This window comes from Perissodus microlepis, chromosome 18 (genome assembly GCF_051167445.1).
Source record: "Perissodus microlepis isolate ML-2025 ecotype Zambia chromosome 18, ASM5116744v1, whole genome shotgun sequence".
NCBI lineage: Eukaryota > Metazoa > Chordata > Actinopteri > Cichliformes > Cichlidae > Perissodus > Perissodus microlepis.
In genome coordinates, this window is record NC_140478.1 from 16,203,567 (window position 1) to 16,223,053 (window position 19,487).

The 19,487-nt window shown below is 38.2% G+C and overlaps 1 protein-coding gene across 3 annotated transcripts in view; it reads right to left on the minus strand.

Annotated features, from left to right (window-relative positions):
* The window catches only part of tnr (tenascin R (restrictin, janusin)), a 195,969-nt gene that overhangs the window by 97,263 nt on the left and 79,219 nt on the right, over positions 1-19,487 (minus strand). For all 3 annotated transcript variants that reach the window (XM_084913140.1, XM_084913141.1, XM_084913139.1), the window contains exon 3: positions 6,970-7,022. The gene's annotated coding sequence lies outside the window, so the exon portion shown is untranslated. The remainder of the gene's footprint in view (positions 1-6,969; positions 7,023-19,487) is intronic.

The window sequence follows — 19,487 nt, forward strand, 5'->3', positions numbered from 1 at the left end:
TGCCAATTTGGAGGCACTGTCCCAAATCAACACATGCCATCGCAGAGGCATGTCAACCAGTATAGCATGACAACATCCAAGGTCTTTGGAAATTCAGGGACCCTGTCACCGAGGAGTTGTTTAACTACCTCATTGTCCTCATTCCCAATGATGGACGAGAAGCTTCCCCCGGCATTCCCCAACTCTGCTTTTTCTACACAAGAAAGTGGGACTGAAGGTATGCTCCAAGTATTCCTTCAACCAACCAAATGTATCCTCAGTTGAAGTGAGCAGCACCCCAGCTGGACTATACAATGTGTTAGAAGAGCTTGGCATTCCCCTCCTCAGTCTCTTAACATTTTGCCAGAATTGCTTCAAGGCCATCTGACAGTCTTGATCCATCGTCTCACTGAACTCCTCCCACACCCAAGTTTTTGTTTCAGCTACTGCCAGAGCCAGACTCCACTTAGCCTGCCAGTACTGCTCTTTAAAAAACAAAACAAAACAAAACCCCAAAACAAAAAACTATGGAATTAAATGTTTACCATACTTTAATAGTTTAGGTTAGTTTTATTATTTATCTATGATAGATATTAGGATTAAAATATTCATGTTAGTTATTTCTATGCAAAAAATAAAACTGCAACATCTGAGGTATGTATGTGTATATAGTATGTTATATAGAATCCACATGCTAAGAGACATGTTTAAAAAGGTGCCAAAAACAAGTGAAGCTTTTGCAAAACCTAAAGTAAAGGTTTAGTTTTTTCAAAAGCAGAAACTTAATCAAAAATAAAACTTTTTTGAAAGTCAAAGAAAGTCTAACAGATCCTCATCCAACCTTAACTAAAAACCACAGAGGGGAGCTTAGAAGCTTAAGCATTATCCCAAAAAGCCTAAAGATTCAAAACATTCTGGGTTGACATTGCCACATGTAGCACTAACAACAAACTGAGTATTCCATTAACATCAGCCTTTGGCTGTTTACCCTCTGTTTGAGACTGATGGTTGAATGGTGGGCATCATTTTACATAGGAGTTCTTGATGGACAAACAGTGCAGTGGGTGGTCTTCTGTTTGAAGAGAACATGCAAATGAAATGGACTGCTGAAGCTGCATGTGAACATGTGTCATGGTGTGCTAAGGGGCTGACACTGGAGTAGCGCCTCACTAAGGAGTGGAATTTGATCAAAGATGGGCCCTCTGGCTTATTGTGGCACACTGCATTTATCAAAGTGCCCAGTGACTGAAAAAATCAGTGTTGGTAGCATTCTGCTGTGTTTCCAAAGCATAAAACATGTATTCTTCGACTTCCTGGTTTGCCTTCATTCATTTTTTAAAAGCTGCACTCTTGTATTGCTGTAAAAATGTTCAGATTCTTGAAAATCCTTCAGCAGTTTCCTCTGATGTTGAATGCAGGTCTGGAGGTCAAGACTTTCACGCTTTGCTTTCCTCTTACATGCCCTTGGGGTGGCCCATTCTAGGAAATCAGACATTTGCCAAGAATCATTTCTTCAAACCTCTTCATGCTTTTCTTCATCCTAGCTACCATGTCAGAATGCAGCATCACACATTTGGATGTACTGTTGATACAGCTATAACAGTTTCAAGGGGCACAGCTCCAAACTCCCACTTTTGTCTTTGCATACACACCTCTAAACACTGTTTCTGTGGTGTAAAAAAAATCACATGCATGATTTGCTTGATGCCTTTAAATGTCTTTAACGGCTTAGATTACTTTGATCTGTGCTGTCCACATTTCCTGGAAAGTGCACCAAAATTTGAAGCAATATGAGCACAAAAGTTGGGATGGCAGCATCTGCAGTTGCTCAAATGAGCCAGTCTAACAGAGCAACTGCACCAGAGTATGCTTTAATCAAACCAAACCTGCCAAGTGTGAGCACATTCATGCTTTAGCATATTTAACACATAGTCTTCCAGTATTTAATGCAGATTTGCAATTCTGCAGGAACCCACTGACTCAATGAAATAGCATGTTATGTATTAAATGTGCATTAAATATTTTTAGGCTATTCCCTAAAAATTCTCGGATACTATGAATTATACTTTGACAGTGTTTTGCAGTTTACAGTGCTATGTGTAAATACAAAAGAGGAGAAAAGCATTAGGGACAAGATGCATATTCCATCATATTTCAGACTGTGTCTCAGGAAAACATCAGTAAAATCTTAACTCCCTAGATGCAGTCAGTGAAATCCATCTGCTGTCACTGGAAGCTGAAAGAATTCAAAGATTTAAAAGTAGCTCTCCAGGCTCTGCCTATCCTTATGCTGCAGTTTACAGTCTTCTGTTACGTTATGTTTCATGTGATTTCCCATGTCATGTATTCACAATGTTTACTCCCCGTAGTGGAGATGCACTCCCTGCTGGCACATTACAGTCACTCCGGTTTGACTAGTCATGGCAGTGCAGTCTCCAGAGACGATTTTAATATGACCAGAATCAACTTTCTATGCTGAATCCATCTCCACGCTGGATTTCTGTGTCCTGTCAAACACTTCATGTGTCTGATCATATTCACCTATATGGAGCTTTGCAGAATGCCTCTTTTTGGAAGATGGGGCTGTATTTGTCTGCTGCTTTTCTGGATGCCCACTGTCTCCCAGTTACGGTGCAATAATCAGGACTGACACAGGCACAGAGACCATAATCCCCATTGATTAGAAGCCTAAGATCAAAGGCTTCCACTGCTGTCACTCTCACCTCGTCTCCACTCTGCTTAGCCTTCCTCTTTGTCTACCATCCCTCTCTCCATCTCTTTTGATTTTCCCTCTCCTTTTTGTCTGTGTATATGTTTCTCATGCTCTGGGCTTCGACTTGTTATTCTCCTGTCATTCAAGCCCTCGTATCGCCTTCTCATCCGTTGTCTCTCTCTCAGTAGCTGCTCGACATGCTACTAATACCCAGAGGATAAGCTCAATCAGAGCACTTCAGTCAGAATAAACTGGCTCACTCTGAAATAAATTTTGTTTCTGCATGCTTGACCACATGTTTGCTAGCTAAGTGGATTCAAAATCATGGCTGCTGCTGCCTCTTCTCATATTTAATGACTGCAGGAGTAATCAAACTGTTTAATCAGTCTAAAGGATGCAAACAAAGCAGCAACAAAAATTGTCAATTGCTATTCCACTATCATTGTTTTTGCCTCCTGTCTTCCATTTTACTCTTTTTTGCTACAAGTAATTGTTCTCTCTCTGCTGCTATCGACACTCTACCAGTGTTCCATTACGATGATAAAGAAACTATCCTTGGTGAGTTTTCCCTGGTTCCCTTCAATTTTAAACTATATAAAACAAACCAAGGATATACATCTGCATTCTGACGTGTTCATTTGTGTCAGTCTCAACAACATTATAGTCTATTGTGATCGACTGGAGTTTCTTGGAGTTTAAATTCACGCTTGCTATTAGACGCTGTCTGGCTGACTGCTTTGTTCTTAGTTTCATTTATAGTTTCTTTTTTATTCTCATTTCTCTATTTTTCCAGGGTCTCCAGTCCTGGTTGTATTTTAATTATAGTTATACTTTGTACCTAATGAGATAATTACTTTCCTCTGTGTTTCCTTCTACTTCCTCCCCGTGTGTTTTCCCTCCTGTTAAGCACGCATGTTGAGTGTTTCAGTTCCGTTTGAAATTCATTAACGGTTTTATTTTGGTAATCATTTGTCTCCTGTGTTTTACATTTAGTTGTACTTCCTCCCCTGTCATTATCCAGATTAGTTTCAGCTGTGTCTTGTTACTCTCCTTCCAACAATTCCCTGATTTAACAGGATTAAAACCAAAAAACAGGATTTCAAAAAATGTAAAAAATGAAAACTACTTTGATGAAAACTACATATTACCAACCCACAATGAAAAAATAATAACTATGTTCAAAAAAAGAGAAGGAAACAACCAAAGAAAACCAAAAAAAAAGAAAACAGGCTATTTAAACATACACATAATGAGAGATGGGAACTGCATATCATCACTAAGGCGGTAAAGCCTGAAGAAACATCCATTAAAAAAAGAAACATCCTGAAATTGAAACAATGATTTAATTATACTGACACATGTATGTTGATCTGATTATTTCTAGACTGAAATAGTGCTTATTCAAGAGAAGTGGTGTGTATCGCTGTCAATTCAAACCAATACTTTTTGCAGTCCTTCAAAGAGGAGGTCTATATATCTAGGCAGGCAGAAAAGGTCTTCTCTTACTTCTGAGAAGACCTTTGCTATCCAAATTAGCCGAGCCTCCCCACGCACCGATTTATAAAAGCGGACAAAAGAAGACAATAAAGACACATCAATAAAGACTTCCACAATGTTCAACTGCTCTTTTCATATAATCAAGACAATGACACGGGATAAGTAAAACTAGAACCAAGAGACAGAGAACAAACAGCTGCCAGAATAAACAGCACACCACTAAGTAACCACATAGACTTCGTGATATTTACTTCATATTGTTCTTGTGTCTGCATTTCAGTCCATTCTTCTATCCAATTGATTGAAGTCAGAAACATTTAAATCTCCAGCTGAAAGACTGGTGTCTGTCCTGATTCTCAGTCACAATCAAAAGGTTCACATAAATGTTAAAACCACAAGACCAACATTGCAAGTAAAAATAATTTCACACAATACTTTCACACTACAAAAATATACTTTTTTCTTCTATATAACACAATTAATAATGTAATTAATGTGGCTCCATACAGAAGTAACTTGTGAAAATACTGAACACTTCATTAACCTGCAGTTAAAATGTAAGATGAAATTAAATTATGTTGAAGTGATTAATATGCACACAACAATCACTGCTGTAAGGACTGCCAGAAAAAATATTATGCATGGTGTGTAAACTGTGAAACTGGTCCTAATCATAATCCTGTTTATGCAACTAATAGATTTACTTTATTATCCGGGGAAAAAAAATTCTGTTTGAAGTACTGGCGCTCAAGACCAATCCTACGGACACCTGCTACATTCCTGATAATCACTACCTAAAATTAAAATCTGTGCAAGATATCTCCCCAGTTCAGTGTATAAGCAGTGTAGGTTGTGTTCCTCTTTTGTCCCAGGGCTGAAAATTTAATTAAGAGATAAAGATGCTAAAGCTGTTTAACCCATGTTTAATTACACAGAGCAGTGCATCATATTCCCAAATCAGAGAGTGCGACTCAAACTTACATATCATCAATAAGGCAGTAATGCCTCGTACCTGAAGAAACATCTATTTATAAAATTATATTAAATTACGGATACTAATTTAAGTTTACTGCCATGTGTATGAACTGTATATTCCTTCTAGACTGGAAAAATGGTTATTGAAGAGTGAAAAAAGAAGTGCTGTGTCTCTCTCTGTCAATTTAAATCAACACTGTTTGCAATCCTTCAAAGATGAGGTCTATACATGAACATAAATACTGGCATCAACGTCATCCACTTGGGTAGATTACATCGTAGTCTCTGTACATAGATTTGCCCAAGAAGTTTAAATCAGCTGTAAGAAGCAAGAATAAGATGGAACAGTGTCAAGAAACTACTTAGCATGTTGGAGTCTTAATGGAATTAACCTGGCGAATTGCTGTACTAGCTAAGAACAGCTATGCGCTACAGCCCACAGATCATGGCTGCGGCTTCTCCAGTCTGTATGTCGAAGTATCCTTGGGCAAGCTACTGAAAGTTACCATCAGAATGTGAGTGTGTGCATGAATATTAGGCAAAATGCTTAAAGGCACAGAATGTCTTCCTCCCTTCATCCCAACCAGTCAGGGCAGATGGCTGCCCCTCCCTGAGCCTGGTTCTGCTGGAGGTTTCTCTCTGTTAAAAGGGAGTTTTTTGTTCCCACTATCGCCAAAGTGGTTGCTCATAGGGGTCATATGATTGTTGGGGGTTTCTCTGTTTTCTTTGGATTATTGTAGAGTCTTTACCTCACAATATAAAGCGCTTTGAGGCAACTGTTCTTGTGATTTTGTGCTGTATAAATGAAATTTAACTGAATATTTAACTGAATTGAATGAAGATGTTGAAAGTACTGTGTGTGTGTGTGTGTGTGTGTGTGTGTGTGTGTGTGTGTGTGTGTGTGTGTGTGTGTTCCTGTCTAGCTATCTTTGTGAGGACTGAAATCTGCATTCTACTATACTTGTGAGAACCAACAGTCACTTGTGAGGACACACAACCCGGTCCTCACAAATTTGAAGGCATTTAAAGCCATCTTTGAGGCTCAAAGTGTGGTTTTAGTGTCAGGGTTGCAATTAGGTTATGGTTAGGTATAAGAGAGAGTTTGATTTAGTTCTCTTTTGCTGAAGTTTTTATTGCATGGTCCTAGGGGCTGCTGGATCATCCAGTTTTCTCCTTTAAGGCTCCTAGGGTTAGGGTTAGGCATTCATTTTTAATGGTTAGGGTTAGGGTAAGGGGCTAGGGAAAGCATTATGTCAATGAAGGTCCTCACTAAGATAGCTGAACGGGGTTGTGTGTGTGTGTGTGTGTGTGTGTGTGTGTGTATTTGTATAATCTTTGTGATGACCAAAAAAAGGTCCTATATTTGTGGGTACCAACAGTCACTTGTGGGGATCAAATTAGGGGAGGGCTTAGGGTTAGCCTAGTGAAAGCATTATGTCAATTTGATGTCCTCAATAAGGAGTGAAAGCGAGTTTTTTGTGTGTGTGTGTGTGTGTGTGTGTTTGTATAGGTGTGTGTGTGCACTATGTGAGAGAAAGCTGACAATTCATTTGTGTTTCTATTAGAAAGCCACTAATGGTGATGAATACATACATGGAAATTAGCCCAAGATGAGGGCTAATTGTCTGATTAGATGTGCTTCAGGTTGATAGATTCACAATAAGTCCATGCACATAAAGCAGTCATTAAGGAACATTAGACCATTAAATTGAACATTACACTATAGCCAGAGGGAAAAATATGGATGTTCATTAATGTGTCTCGACACGTAGGTGAGTGCCTATGTTTGTGTATGCGGACGGTACCTTCTCCGTGAGGACTTTGTTCTCTTGTAGCCAATCTCCCCCTGACTCTGCACCTGTCCAAGAGAGTGGAACATTAAATTAGCATTAGAGCAATTCCACATTTGAATCGCTTTATCCCGGACTTAAGAGTTACAGCGCTCTCTGGAGATGATTTGAAATGCAAATTGCTCAGTGGTAAAGATGCACAGGCATTAGCACTGCTAACACTGCAGAGGTGTTTATTACACCCACGTACTACATAACGAACTGAGATGTATACAAACCACAGGTAAAGACGTGCAGTTCAGCCTTCTTAAGTCATCTCTGTCTCTTGTAGATTGTCTGTGTCTATATATACTAAATTAACAGTAAAAGTCAACACATATATTCACTGACAAATAAGTCCTGTCTATGATGCCTCATTTATAATGGAAGAGTAACAGTGGGACATTGCAATGATACTGAAGACACACACAAAAACCTATAAACATACAAACAAAAGCTCACACAGGTATGTATGTACACATCCCCTTGCTTAGAAAAAAACGGCCAATATCAAAGCTATGTATCAACAAGGAAAACAGAAAAAGGACTTGTTTGCTTTCCTTGTTTGTTGTACTATTGAGGTTTTTTTGTTGCAACAAACCTCCTGAGGCATAGTCACTCAAATACATACACATGCACCCACACAAGACACAAAATCCAAGCCCTCTTTGCTCTAGCGGGTGTCTCACTCACCCTCCGAGACACAAAATAGCATGCTCTGGTGGCCGGAGCTCCTTTCAGATTAGAGCGGTTACAAATTCTCTGAAATTGGTGTCATTTTCACTTTGGCTTATTCCAACAAAGAAGGTTGATTAAGTAAACAAAAGAACTAGACTCTGTTAGTTCTTCAAACATTACAGGCAGGAGAGATATTCATCTCCATCTGTGCTCTTCATGAGGGAAATAAACATGCAAAGTCACTGTTTACAGTTCTGTAATATTATTTTCAAATATATATATAACAATATGAAATTTATTATGTGTTTGCTACTTTGTATGCAGGACGAAGCCTCTGCTGGGCTGATAAGCAATCATGTGCTAACACATTAACCCTATTTATTTAGTAAAAAGGAATTCAGAGTAATATTTTCTGGTGTTTTGGAAAAACATCTTCTATATTCAATCTATCTTCACTCATACATGTGAAAAAAACTTCTCTGTCTTTAGCAGCTGAATGCATCGCTATCTCTCCACCATTTGGTCACTGGTCTGCCGTTTGGAGCAGGTTTATTAGAACAGTTTTGTTCACTGCTGCTAGAAATGACTCAAGCCAAGATCATGAGCTGAAAAACAGGATACAACAGAATGAAAAATGGCTGAAGTAACAAGAAAAAATATTTAACTAAAAGGGAAATAAGAAAGCAGAAGAGTCATCGGTTCCAGATGAGTGTGGTATATCCAGGTGACACTCGGTGGACCCTGCCACCTACCCTTAACTCCTCTTTATAATGTTTTTTGCCACTGGAAGAAACACTTAACACATACCTACACTGTCTAGATACCGTTCAGTGACCTCTGGCAACCTCCTGCCAATCCATTTACCTATGATTTCTGTAAATGCATAGCCCATGCCATTGTTGGCAAATGGCTGCTGTCGTTGGGTGAAATTAGTTGCAAACAGGGTTATGCACAAAAAATCTCCTTGGTTTTGATTTAGTCACTAGCAGATACTGCAGCAACCTATAGTGTTACTCCCAAATGTCAGCAAACACATGCCAACTTTCAAATCAGTTTTTGGGTTTGCTCATTTCTGTTCTGTCTTTATTGTTTGTTATTCTTTTTTTATTTAAAATTTTATTAGTTTCATCATTAGTTTTAGTCTTTTTCATTATTCTCATATGGAGGGAATAAGCCAGCAACCTCCTGCAACCACTTACCAACCAGTCAGGGAATACACATTTTTCCCTAACAACTGATGGTTGACTGGGGCCAAACATAGTTGTTATATATGTATATATATACATATATATACATACATATATATATATATATATTACCACTTTGTTTTTCTTTTCAGTACACGCCTCTTTCAATTTGCTGCAGTTCAGTAAAAGAAACCAAACAAACAAACAAAAGAAACCACAGTGTGTGATTGCAAATCAAAAGTGCAACAATGAAACAATGATTGCACTAAAAAAAATCAAGGCCTATTTATAGGTCTTGGGAGAACTACAGCATGTGTGGAAAATGTGGTATAAGGTCCTGTGCTGCTGTAGAGGAAGCTATGTGAAAGTCTGGGGTTACAGATAACTAATAATAAAAAAAGATAGAAAGAAGCGAGCTGACCAGCCTTCAGCAGGTAATCATTTTTGTTGAGACAGCCAGCTTGAGGCCCCAATAACCGCGACTAGCATAAACAGTTGAAAATGGAGGTGTAGTGTAGAAAAGTAAAAGAAATCAGTATGTGTGGTAAAGAAGACAATATCTAGTTATCTCTGCTACATGAATCTGCTACATTTCCAGCGACTGCTTTGTGCAGCATTGTTTATCCAGCTTGAGCAGACAATGTTGTCTAAATGGAGAAAAGTTGCATGAGTCAGTGAAAGGCTCTTTTCAGCCCATTTCACAGCATTAGTGAAATGAACATTTCCTTTCCACAGCAGTACCTACAGAGAAAAACCACCAAGAAAGTCTCGACAGACCAGAAGTGTTTTGCCTAAAGTTTTTGCAAAGATACATATACACAAACTCATGCTCATACTCTTCAGTAATCCACTCAGAAAAAACACAAACATCTCAAAACCTTTGCATCCATGCGCGCAAATATACACAGGCTTTTTGTGTTGCTGCTGTACGCTGTCCCACTGAGAGAGAAGAAAGTTACAGATGGTCCTGTTTCCTTCCTCAGACTGCTTTGTAGTTGTGAGAGCAACGCAGAGGAATGCTTTTGAATGTAAATCACATCATGTTCCCGCAGTTTATTCGCTGGGCCAGCAGCCAGTGAAAAATGCTGTTATTGCAAAAAATCCGAGCATAAATAAACAATGTAAGACAACAGAAATGAATGTGTATAATAAATAATTTGCATTCCCCCGTCTTGGTTTCAGCCTCACCAAACAATAGCAGCAAGTCTAAGAAAAAAAGTTGGGGAGAACAGATTACTGATCGGGTTGTACAACTCTTATGAAGTGAAAATGGGAATGGAAATTATAGTTTGCTGATTTTGTGAATTCGTGAAGCTTGGTGCGGAGGCGTAGATCAAAAGGATTTGTGTTTGCTGACTTGTATCACAGCTCCCATCTGCTCTTATTTTATGTCCATTCTTGTAAGCAATGCCTTTAATACAATTAAGGATGAAAAAACATTGGCAATAAAGGCACTCTGCGTAGATGCACATATGGCAAGAATACTTCATGCAACATTTTATTTAATGTGCACGGCAGCTGCGTGGAGCTGAATTTGTTTGCATCTTGGAACTTTTGGGACAAACGGTTTTAACTTTGCCTGATTGCAAGTTGAACTGCCAAAGGAAAACCCCCCAAATTGCATACTTCTCAAAGAGTTCAAATACTTTTACGATTGCATTAACAAGTTTGATTTATCCAGAAAAAGACTCATTTACCTCTGATTTATGAAAAAATAAGGAACACTGTAAATTACCCACTCCTTCACACTCTCTGCGGTCCACTGCCAGTGTATTTTCCCAGGAGGCTTGAAGTTTTAATATCCGAGGTTGTTTTCACACCTGCAGTGTTCATCTCCATTTAATTTCCATTGGTGTGGTTCATTTGTGCAGATGTGAACACAGTAATCGCACTGCGGACCAACTGCACAGACTCTTCCTGTAGCCATTAATGCTTCACATTCTGCGATGCAGCAGAATACCGCACATATGCAAAGTACACAAATTGTAGCAATTAGCTCTCAATCTTCCATGAAATAGTCACAAAGCGGTATAGAGTGCTGCAATGAAAACTTCGTTACCATTGCTTTGGTCGCTAGCAGATTCCTTTTGTCACCAGTAGTTTGCATGGACTCGATGAGTTGTCTGCAAACACTTGTTAAGTACTTGCCAGTACTTATTCAAAATGGAAACGGAGACCATTTTTGAAATCCTCATCACTGCAACGGTATTGCACAATGTTTCCCCTGAAGCCAAATGGTCAGCAATCCTGGTTTTTGATGCACTTTTTCAAGTTTCTCTTTCAAGTCTTTCATGCGAACAATGGGTGACCGCAACCAAAGCAATCACAACAAGGTTTTTAGTGCAGGTCACCTCTTTGTGATCGATTTCACCTGGTGAAAGCCAGCAACCTCAGGCAAATGAGTGGGGGAATATACATTTTTCCCTAGCAACCAGCGGTAACCAGGGTGTTGCACTGGCCTGCAACGCTATGCTTGTGTGGCTTGTGTGGCTTTAAATACTAGATAAAGACTTATGTGTGTGCCTCTGCAATATTTTCCATGCAAGATTAAAATCCATACTGATTCACTAAAAATACCTCAAGCAGTTTTAAAGTTTATACAGAATACGGATTTAGATAAAAAATCTACCTTTCAGGCATTTTTTAATATGCACTTAAATTTAAAACATGAAGAACTTAATGTATATTACTGTCTATAGTCCTAAACCTCAACATAATTCTATACCAAAGCCACCCCAGCCACTACATAAATCATATTGGCTTATTGAATTGAGAAAGTATGAAACATCTCAGATGATAGATAGTTGGTATTTAGTCAGGATGGCACACAGCCACTGGTGAATTTCTCTCGTATATGTGTGTGAGAGTGTGTGTGTTTGTGAGAGAGCATGTGTGTGTGTGTGTGTCTGTGTGTGTGTGTGTGAGTTTAAGAGAGAGAGAAAGACAGAGAGAGTGAGACAGCATGGTAGAGAAGAAACAAAGAGACAAAGAGAAAGACAGACTGAAAGACATCCTCTGTCCATCTCTCTCATGCACACACACACACACACACACACACACACACACACACACACACACACACACACACTACTGTACTCTACAGTGAGTTTAGGTCTGGTGTGAATCAGGCTCGTCTCTCACTGTGCAATCTTTTATCAGTGGACGATCCCATTTCCGTTGTGTTGATGCAGCAGATGGATTCCCTCCTACTAACCATTCATCACCTGCCACACCAAAACCTTTCTTTGCCCCCTTTTCACCAATGAAAAATGGGTTTTGGACCATCTTTTTCCTCAAGAAAATAAGAATTGTTTAACGTGTCATCAAACAGGTTTCTTACTGGTACTGGATTATGAGTTTGAAAATTGTTTCATTTTATTTTGTGCATCACAGCAAAAAATGAAAAGACAACGTGTTGACTATCAGACTGTTTCATTTCAAGTTACTATTTAAGAGAATGATGTTTAAAAAAAACCCAACTGCAATACAGTGGTCTTATGCATGACGAAATATTATAATAACAGTTCATTAAATATGAATATTAATTTCTTAAAATTTCAAAGTTTTATATTTACATGATAGACAGGGATTTAATTAAGAAAATGTCACAAATCACAACAGCTGTGTTGGTAGGTGTTTCTTCCAAAAAAAACCCCCCAAAAAACGGCAAATGATTTAACCTGGACATTTCAAAAAGCAAAAATTCATTTAGGAATTTCTCCAGCATGTAACTGAAATAATTAAGCCAAGACTGTTAGTGAGACATTCAGAGTCACGACAGGTGAAAATGAGTTTTATCTTTGCAGAGCAGGAAATTACTGCGCCCACAAGATGACTGCAATCATGTTAATAAAGTATGTAATGTAATAATGTTAGTGGCATCAAGCAAAATTTTGATCCTCAGTCTTAGGTATCTGTCACAGAGACCAGTCCGTGACCGCCTACCAACTTTCAATGAATTCCCTATCTGACTGGCGAGTGGTTGCCAGAGGCTGCTGGTAGTTGCTAGGTAACCCTGGTTGCAAAAAGGGTGCTGCATCCAAAACCTCCTTGTGATTGCTTCAGTTGCTAGGTACAGTCACTGTAGCTTGCATAGAAAATGCTAACTTGTCTTGAAATGGTTGCCAACTGCTCACCAAGTGGTAATTAAACTTGCATCTTCCAGGAAGTAAAGTAAAACCTTTGCCTTATCACTGCAACCGATGTGTTTCAAAAGATGCTAATTTTAATGTGACCAGCTGACTATTTTAGGACAGATCTGTGTCTTCCTTGTAAACTAAAGCAATCAAAACAGCAAACATCATCTTTTTGTTTGGTGTAGCACCATATACTTCTTTGCTACCAATAGTGACAGCCAACAACCTCTAGCAACCGGTTGGAGGATGCATATTGTTTTACTACCCACGGATGCTTGCTAGGGGGTTACCAGCTGGCCTCTAGTGCGTGTGACTGAGGCCTTAAGCCTACTGTGTTCAATAAAAAGGAACTTATTACCCAATTTTTTAAACTAATTGACACAAATGGTTTTTACTTGTTCTGTTCATTTCACAGGCTGGGTGTATTAACAGCCAAGTTACTTTGAAAAAAGCTGAAGAAATGTTTGGACTTTCAGAGCTGAGCCACTGTATATTCAATTAAGTGATTGCTGTGACTATTTACTTCTCTAAATTGATCAATAAACATGGGATTCAACTGAGAAGATGATAGAAATCCTATCAAAGGCACGGTTCATTAACTTGTTGGGAAAACTAGGCTTATGGCTTCGCTTTTCAGACCAAATAAATTAACCACAGAGTCTGAGCAAAGGTCTCCACTGACCGATTTGAAAGTTGAAAAAAGGAAAGGTTGTTAGAAAGCAAAACCTCTTCCCCTTCTGCATTACTTATATTTTCATGCTGGCCGTAATTTTATTTCAATAACCTGTACTAATGAAAAAAAAAACCCCAAAGAAACTGCAAGGCCGAACAAGTTTATGACGTGAACATTTAGTGGAAAATTGGAAATTAAGCGAATACTTCAATGTTGTGCAATAAGCATGATTACAGTAGTTTGAGCCACTGTGTTTTATTTTTCCTCACAAATTGTACTTGTACTAACGACACATTCCAATTAAGTGTGTATGTGTATGTATGTATGTGTGGGTGGGTGCATGCATGCACATACATCTGTGTGTGCAAATGTCTTTAAGAATCTATCACAACCATTCAGCCAGTTTGTGACGCAGGGGTGCTCGCATTGATTTGTAGACTTTTTATTGCTGAAGCAAACACTGGACATACTACAGAAGCACGCATAGAAACAGGCAGACCTTCATATACAAAAGGCAGTAGATGTTATCTTCTTAGATCACTCGGCCTTCACATAGCACTGTTAATCGTGATGGTAATCAATCCCATAGAGATGGACAGAAGTAGAAATGCTGTAGGTGAAGAAAGTGATAAAAGGTGATGAGGAAGCCTAAGAAAAAGTTAAGACAATCTTATGAACCCACAGGCTACGCGCAAAACTGAATGTTAATTAGGAAAAAAAAAATAAAGCCCATAAATCTTTTAACACTGCAGGATACAAAGTAAAATCCATCAAGTGAAGATCAATACCAGAAAGCACACATGTGCTGATGTACAGTAATACCAGAGCCATATAAATACAGAAACTATTGCAGTTTACATAATATTTGAAATATTTAACAACTGACATTTTCACATATTTAAGTGATTTGAACAATGAAAAATAGTTTTTCAGGTCTTATTTCCAGGGATACATCAATACAAAGTCCAATAGCTCCTGAGTGCAAATGCACCTTCATTTAACAATGTGGATCCTGGAACAGCAAAGCACGGCATGTGTGAGGATTTCACAGAGCGGAGAAAAAGGGTAATGAAAGATCTTATAAATCACTTTAGGAGTAACCTCTCGGGGCTTTGAAAGAAATCAATAATGCTTTAAAATCAAATCTGGAGACAACTAGTAGCAAGTATGCCAGTAAAGCCCCCGATTTGGTGAAATGTGGTCATTTTTTCCTTCACTGACACCATTTATATGAGTGCAATGAGTCAGTTAATGTTGTTTATTACTCCCAAATTTCTCTAAAAGAGAAACAAAGGCTTTAGTTTAAGCTGCTGATTGGCTGTCTGGCAAACTGTGGCACAAGACATACTAGGCTGCAAAACTTTAAAACTGCATAAAACATAAAAGCTAGCCCTTTGTTAGCTTTTCACTCCCAACAGAATGGGTGCACACTACATTTTTTCCCCTACTCTTTTCTTTGTGCATCTACACAGGCTCTCTGATCTAAAGTGCTTTTATATCACTAGGTTGCAGACAAGGGTCAAAAAGCTGGTCATTTAGGTTGTCACACCAACTCAGACACCTTCTGTGCAGGTGAAAAGCCACCATTTACCTCTCACTGAAACAACATTAAAAAAAAGTAAGACTTGAAATATGTGGGGTCTAATTGCACCAGTTCTGAGTTAGAAAAAAATACACAACATTTAAACTGACAAGCTTACTTTTAAAGCTTGCTTTTAAAAAAAGTGCTGTGTTGAACGAACAGCTGAAATAAGATGCTATTGTAGCCCTCTTCAAAGCAAAGGAGAATAACAAGCAGTTTATGGCTGCACATGCAAATAAAATGCTGTTTTTACTATTAATATAATTTATTTATATTTCTTCAAAAAGAAACAGCTACTCACACAACCTACCAGCCTGAATGCAGCCCGTTAAATATTTTTACAGTGTGCTTTTTAAAAATGACAAATCTGCTCAGCTGTCTCTACAACCATGTAGCAAGCCACCAAGTATTAAGCGTCATTCAGTATACTAATCATTTCTCAGTCTTAATGCAATTAGAATGAGAAAACTGATCTCTTGGTAAATTTTGCATTCTTTTTGATAAAGTTGAAACACTTACAGCTGTGGGAAAGTGTGGTGAAAGGAGAGGTGATGTGAAACTTCCATTTAAGGCTCATTACTCATGTTGGAAGGGTGACCTCTGAGAGCATCAAGCAGCTTGCTGCAAGCATAGTTGCAGGTTGCTTTGGTTGTTATGGATATGTCTGATGTTACTGGTTGGAGTTATTAGTACTTGAAGTGTTTCGATGGCCAAAATGTTTAAGTACCAACGACATGGGAGTTGAGGAATTCCTTTGCTTCAGAACAATGCACCACCAAGCACAACCATCACCACGTGCATGCAGTTACAATGCTATGTCACCGCAAATCGTAATCAGACTCTAGAGCCTGACCGACATAAGACTGACAACAATATTGTGTGAGCTAAAAATGAGATATTTCAATATTTCAGATGTTTTTTTTCCTCAGCAGATTTTTATGTTCTGAGTTATGATTGATTGGTTATTAGTTTTCTTATTGTTTACATTTTCAGCATTTCAGTATTTTCATTCTTCAGTGTTTAGTTGCAGTTATTGTTTATGTTAGTTAGTTTACTTCATTTGCTTCGTTTCTCATCTTATCCTCCTGTGACAATTAACCTGTTTTAAAACCTTCCCTGTGCCTGTATTCCTTGAATTGGTTACAGTTGTCACTTTCGCAGTTTTTTTTGTCTAGACCTTTGTGTTTAGTCTCACTATCATTGATTATTTTCACCTGCATCTCATGGCCCTGCTATGTCCACTTCCCTCTAATGACCTTATGTGTATACCGCAAAGCAAAGTCAACATATCCACAGTATCTTTCTGTTATCTGGATTCACTTATCTTAACATTAGTAATCAAAATAAGTGGTTACACAAAACTGTTTATCAGCTCGCTAAGTTAACCCAGAGTTTCCCAATCTAGGTACGAGTGCGCTCGAACGAAGGGGTGACATCTGGCCAATCACACTGATTAGTGCACTGGCAGCTGAAAAGCTGATTTACAATTAAATTACAATTTTTACAAAAATATGAAGTGGTTACAGAACAAAAGTAGCACATCTGCTCCATCTGAATCAGCTATGTGAGATAAAAATCACTATATAGCAGTTTACCATCAACAGCACTTCAAGTGCTTTGGTCAATAAGACTGGAAAAGAGCTACTGTATTATATTAATAAAGTGTAGCCTATTTGAAGGCAGGAAGGAAGGCCTGCAAAACATCAACTCCAAAATAAAGGCTCACTTTTGGTGCCTGTCTCAATGTGTCTGCATTTGGGTCCTAAATGCCAGCTCTGCTCAAATAAGCTGGTTGTTGTCATCGCTGATAACATGGTGGAAGGGTGTTTCTCCTGTCGATTATTTACTCTTTAAATTTTCATTCACCAGAAATTATAAATGATAATTCTGATAGTTTGGCCCACAGATAAATCAGTTGGGCTCTGTCGGACTCTGGTGACCCAGCTACTCTAGATTTCTTCTTTGCGATGTCGAAGACTTGTTACATGAGTAAGAGCATTGTGAGATATCAAAAATAGTCAAACCAGAACTAAGAAATGAAGAACATGTGTTGTAGCTGAGAAACATAATATGGCAGTGAAGAAATCTACTCCACTTCTCTACATATACTGCACATTACATACTCAGGATTATAGAGCAAGTAACACTTCCCCACACTGCACAGTCACTATCTCTCTATAGCTATCTCTCTAGTGCACACACACACACACACACACACACACAAACACACATGGGCGCACTTTAAAGGCAGCCCTTGTCAGAGCAGCGCAGAGAGGTTAGGGCTGCAGGTCTAGCCACGGATATCCTGGAGGATGACTGAGATTGTGAAAGGAGTGTGAGAGAGAGGTGGAAAGCAGCACTCAATCTGCTTCTATTCTATTCTATTTCACTACTGTGGGAGCACTGGAAGCAATGCGGAGCTAAGCAATGCATGTCTTTTTTTGCTTTCTTGCACTTTCAGGAATAGCCAATGTGGATTCCACGAAATGTTGAAGCTGCTTTGATACTCATACTCTGGATGATTTGATTAAAGAAAGGTTTTGTCAAGCAAAAGATCATTTTATTTGCTAAAACTACAAATATTTATATTTTCATTGTTAGCAGACAACAGGTTACAAAACTGCAAGGAAGCAGGGAAACCACATTAAGGTTTTCCTTCTCCTGTCAAAAATCAGTATGCATCCTGCATGCTGAGCAGGTGCAAATGTGAAAACCACAATACTGGCATGAAATTACCAACTTAGGTTCCACGAAGGTTAATGATATTCAAAATACACAAAAAAATGCAAATGTAGCTCTAATGGCAGAGTGGTCTTACAATGCTTTGCAAAAATTGTAAAGTGCTAAAAGTGGTAATTATTCTTTGTTTAATGAACACTTTTAGAATACAAGTATTTCAAAAAATGGAAATGACGGATACAACAGTCACTGTTTTTAATTTTTTTCAATTTGGAGAAAATGGAAAATACAGAGCTTTTCAGAATAAATCTGATTTGTGGCTTATCAACATTGCTATCATGTTTAATAACCCAAACTAAACACAATTACATTTACACCACATTCATATTTTTTTTTTACCTTGTTCCCTGCCAGGTGTGGGTTAAAATCATGAAACGTTTGCATTTCTAAATTTCTAGCATCAGTCTTCAGGGCCTATTTTGACAGACAAGCACAAGGACAAGAAATATATAATATTTAAAAAAAAAAATGTTTTACTTTCCTTACATCATTTTTTGTCTGTGCATGTGCATTTGTGTATGTTTGACAATCTAATTTCCAGAGTGAATAACGCATATTCATGATGTCAGGAACCTTTTCAAATAACTGTGTAAGAGTCGGTCTCAAAGGAAGTATGTCAGCTTCTATTCAAATGCACTGTTCAAAATCATTTTGATATTTTTATTACACAAGTTATCCCTGAGTCTTTTTTTTTTTGTATATTCAAAACTATAACCAGTGAAAAACCAAGACTGATGTACAAAAGCACATCAACCTGTGGGAGGAAACCGGAATACCTGGAGCATCAAAATCTCAACAGATTTCAATAACAATGTTGGAATAAACCAACAAAGAAATTATTAAGACATATTATAGCATGGGAAGAATACACCATCTGGCCCCTGCCAGGAATTTGCATGTTTTTGTGTCTGCATGGATTTTCTCCAGTCAGGCTCTTCTTAACCATGCATGGAGCTAGGTTAATTGAGACTATAAATTGGGTTTAGGCATGAATGTAAGTGGCTCCAGCCTCCCAAATAGGAGCTGAAGAATATGGATAGATGGATGGATGGATACTGTAGTGCATCTAGGCTATGTTTCAGCACGGGAAAGACACGTTTGGTGATAATCTGACTCTTGTATTTGTATTGTATCCTGAAAACCAATATAATTGTAAAGGCAATCTTGCATTCAGTGGCATTTTGGCAAATTTGGATTAATGTCTGAGCTATTAATCTTGGCATTAATAGCAATATCTCTATAACATTTATTTCAAAATAGGAAAAAGACTTTCAAACTTTAAAAGCAGGTAGTAACACATACGGGTGTGACGGTTTGTGTTATTGCCTTTGTTGTTTTGTTTATTTAAAATGAACTTGGATAATATCAAAAAAAAAAATCACCCTAATGTTTCCAAGACAAACAGTGTTGGTGTGAGCCTTCGATAAAAGTTTGCTGTGGTTTTTCTTTTCCATGTTAACTGTGAGAAGGAGGCAGGATATCAGTGTTTTTACAATTCA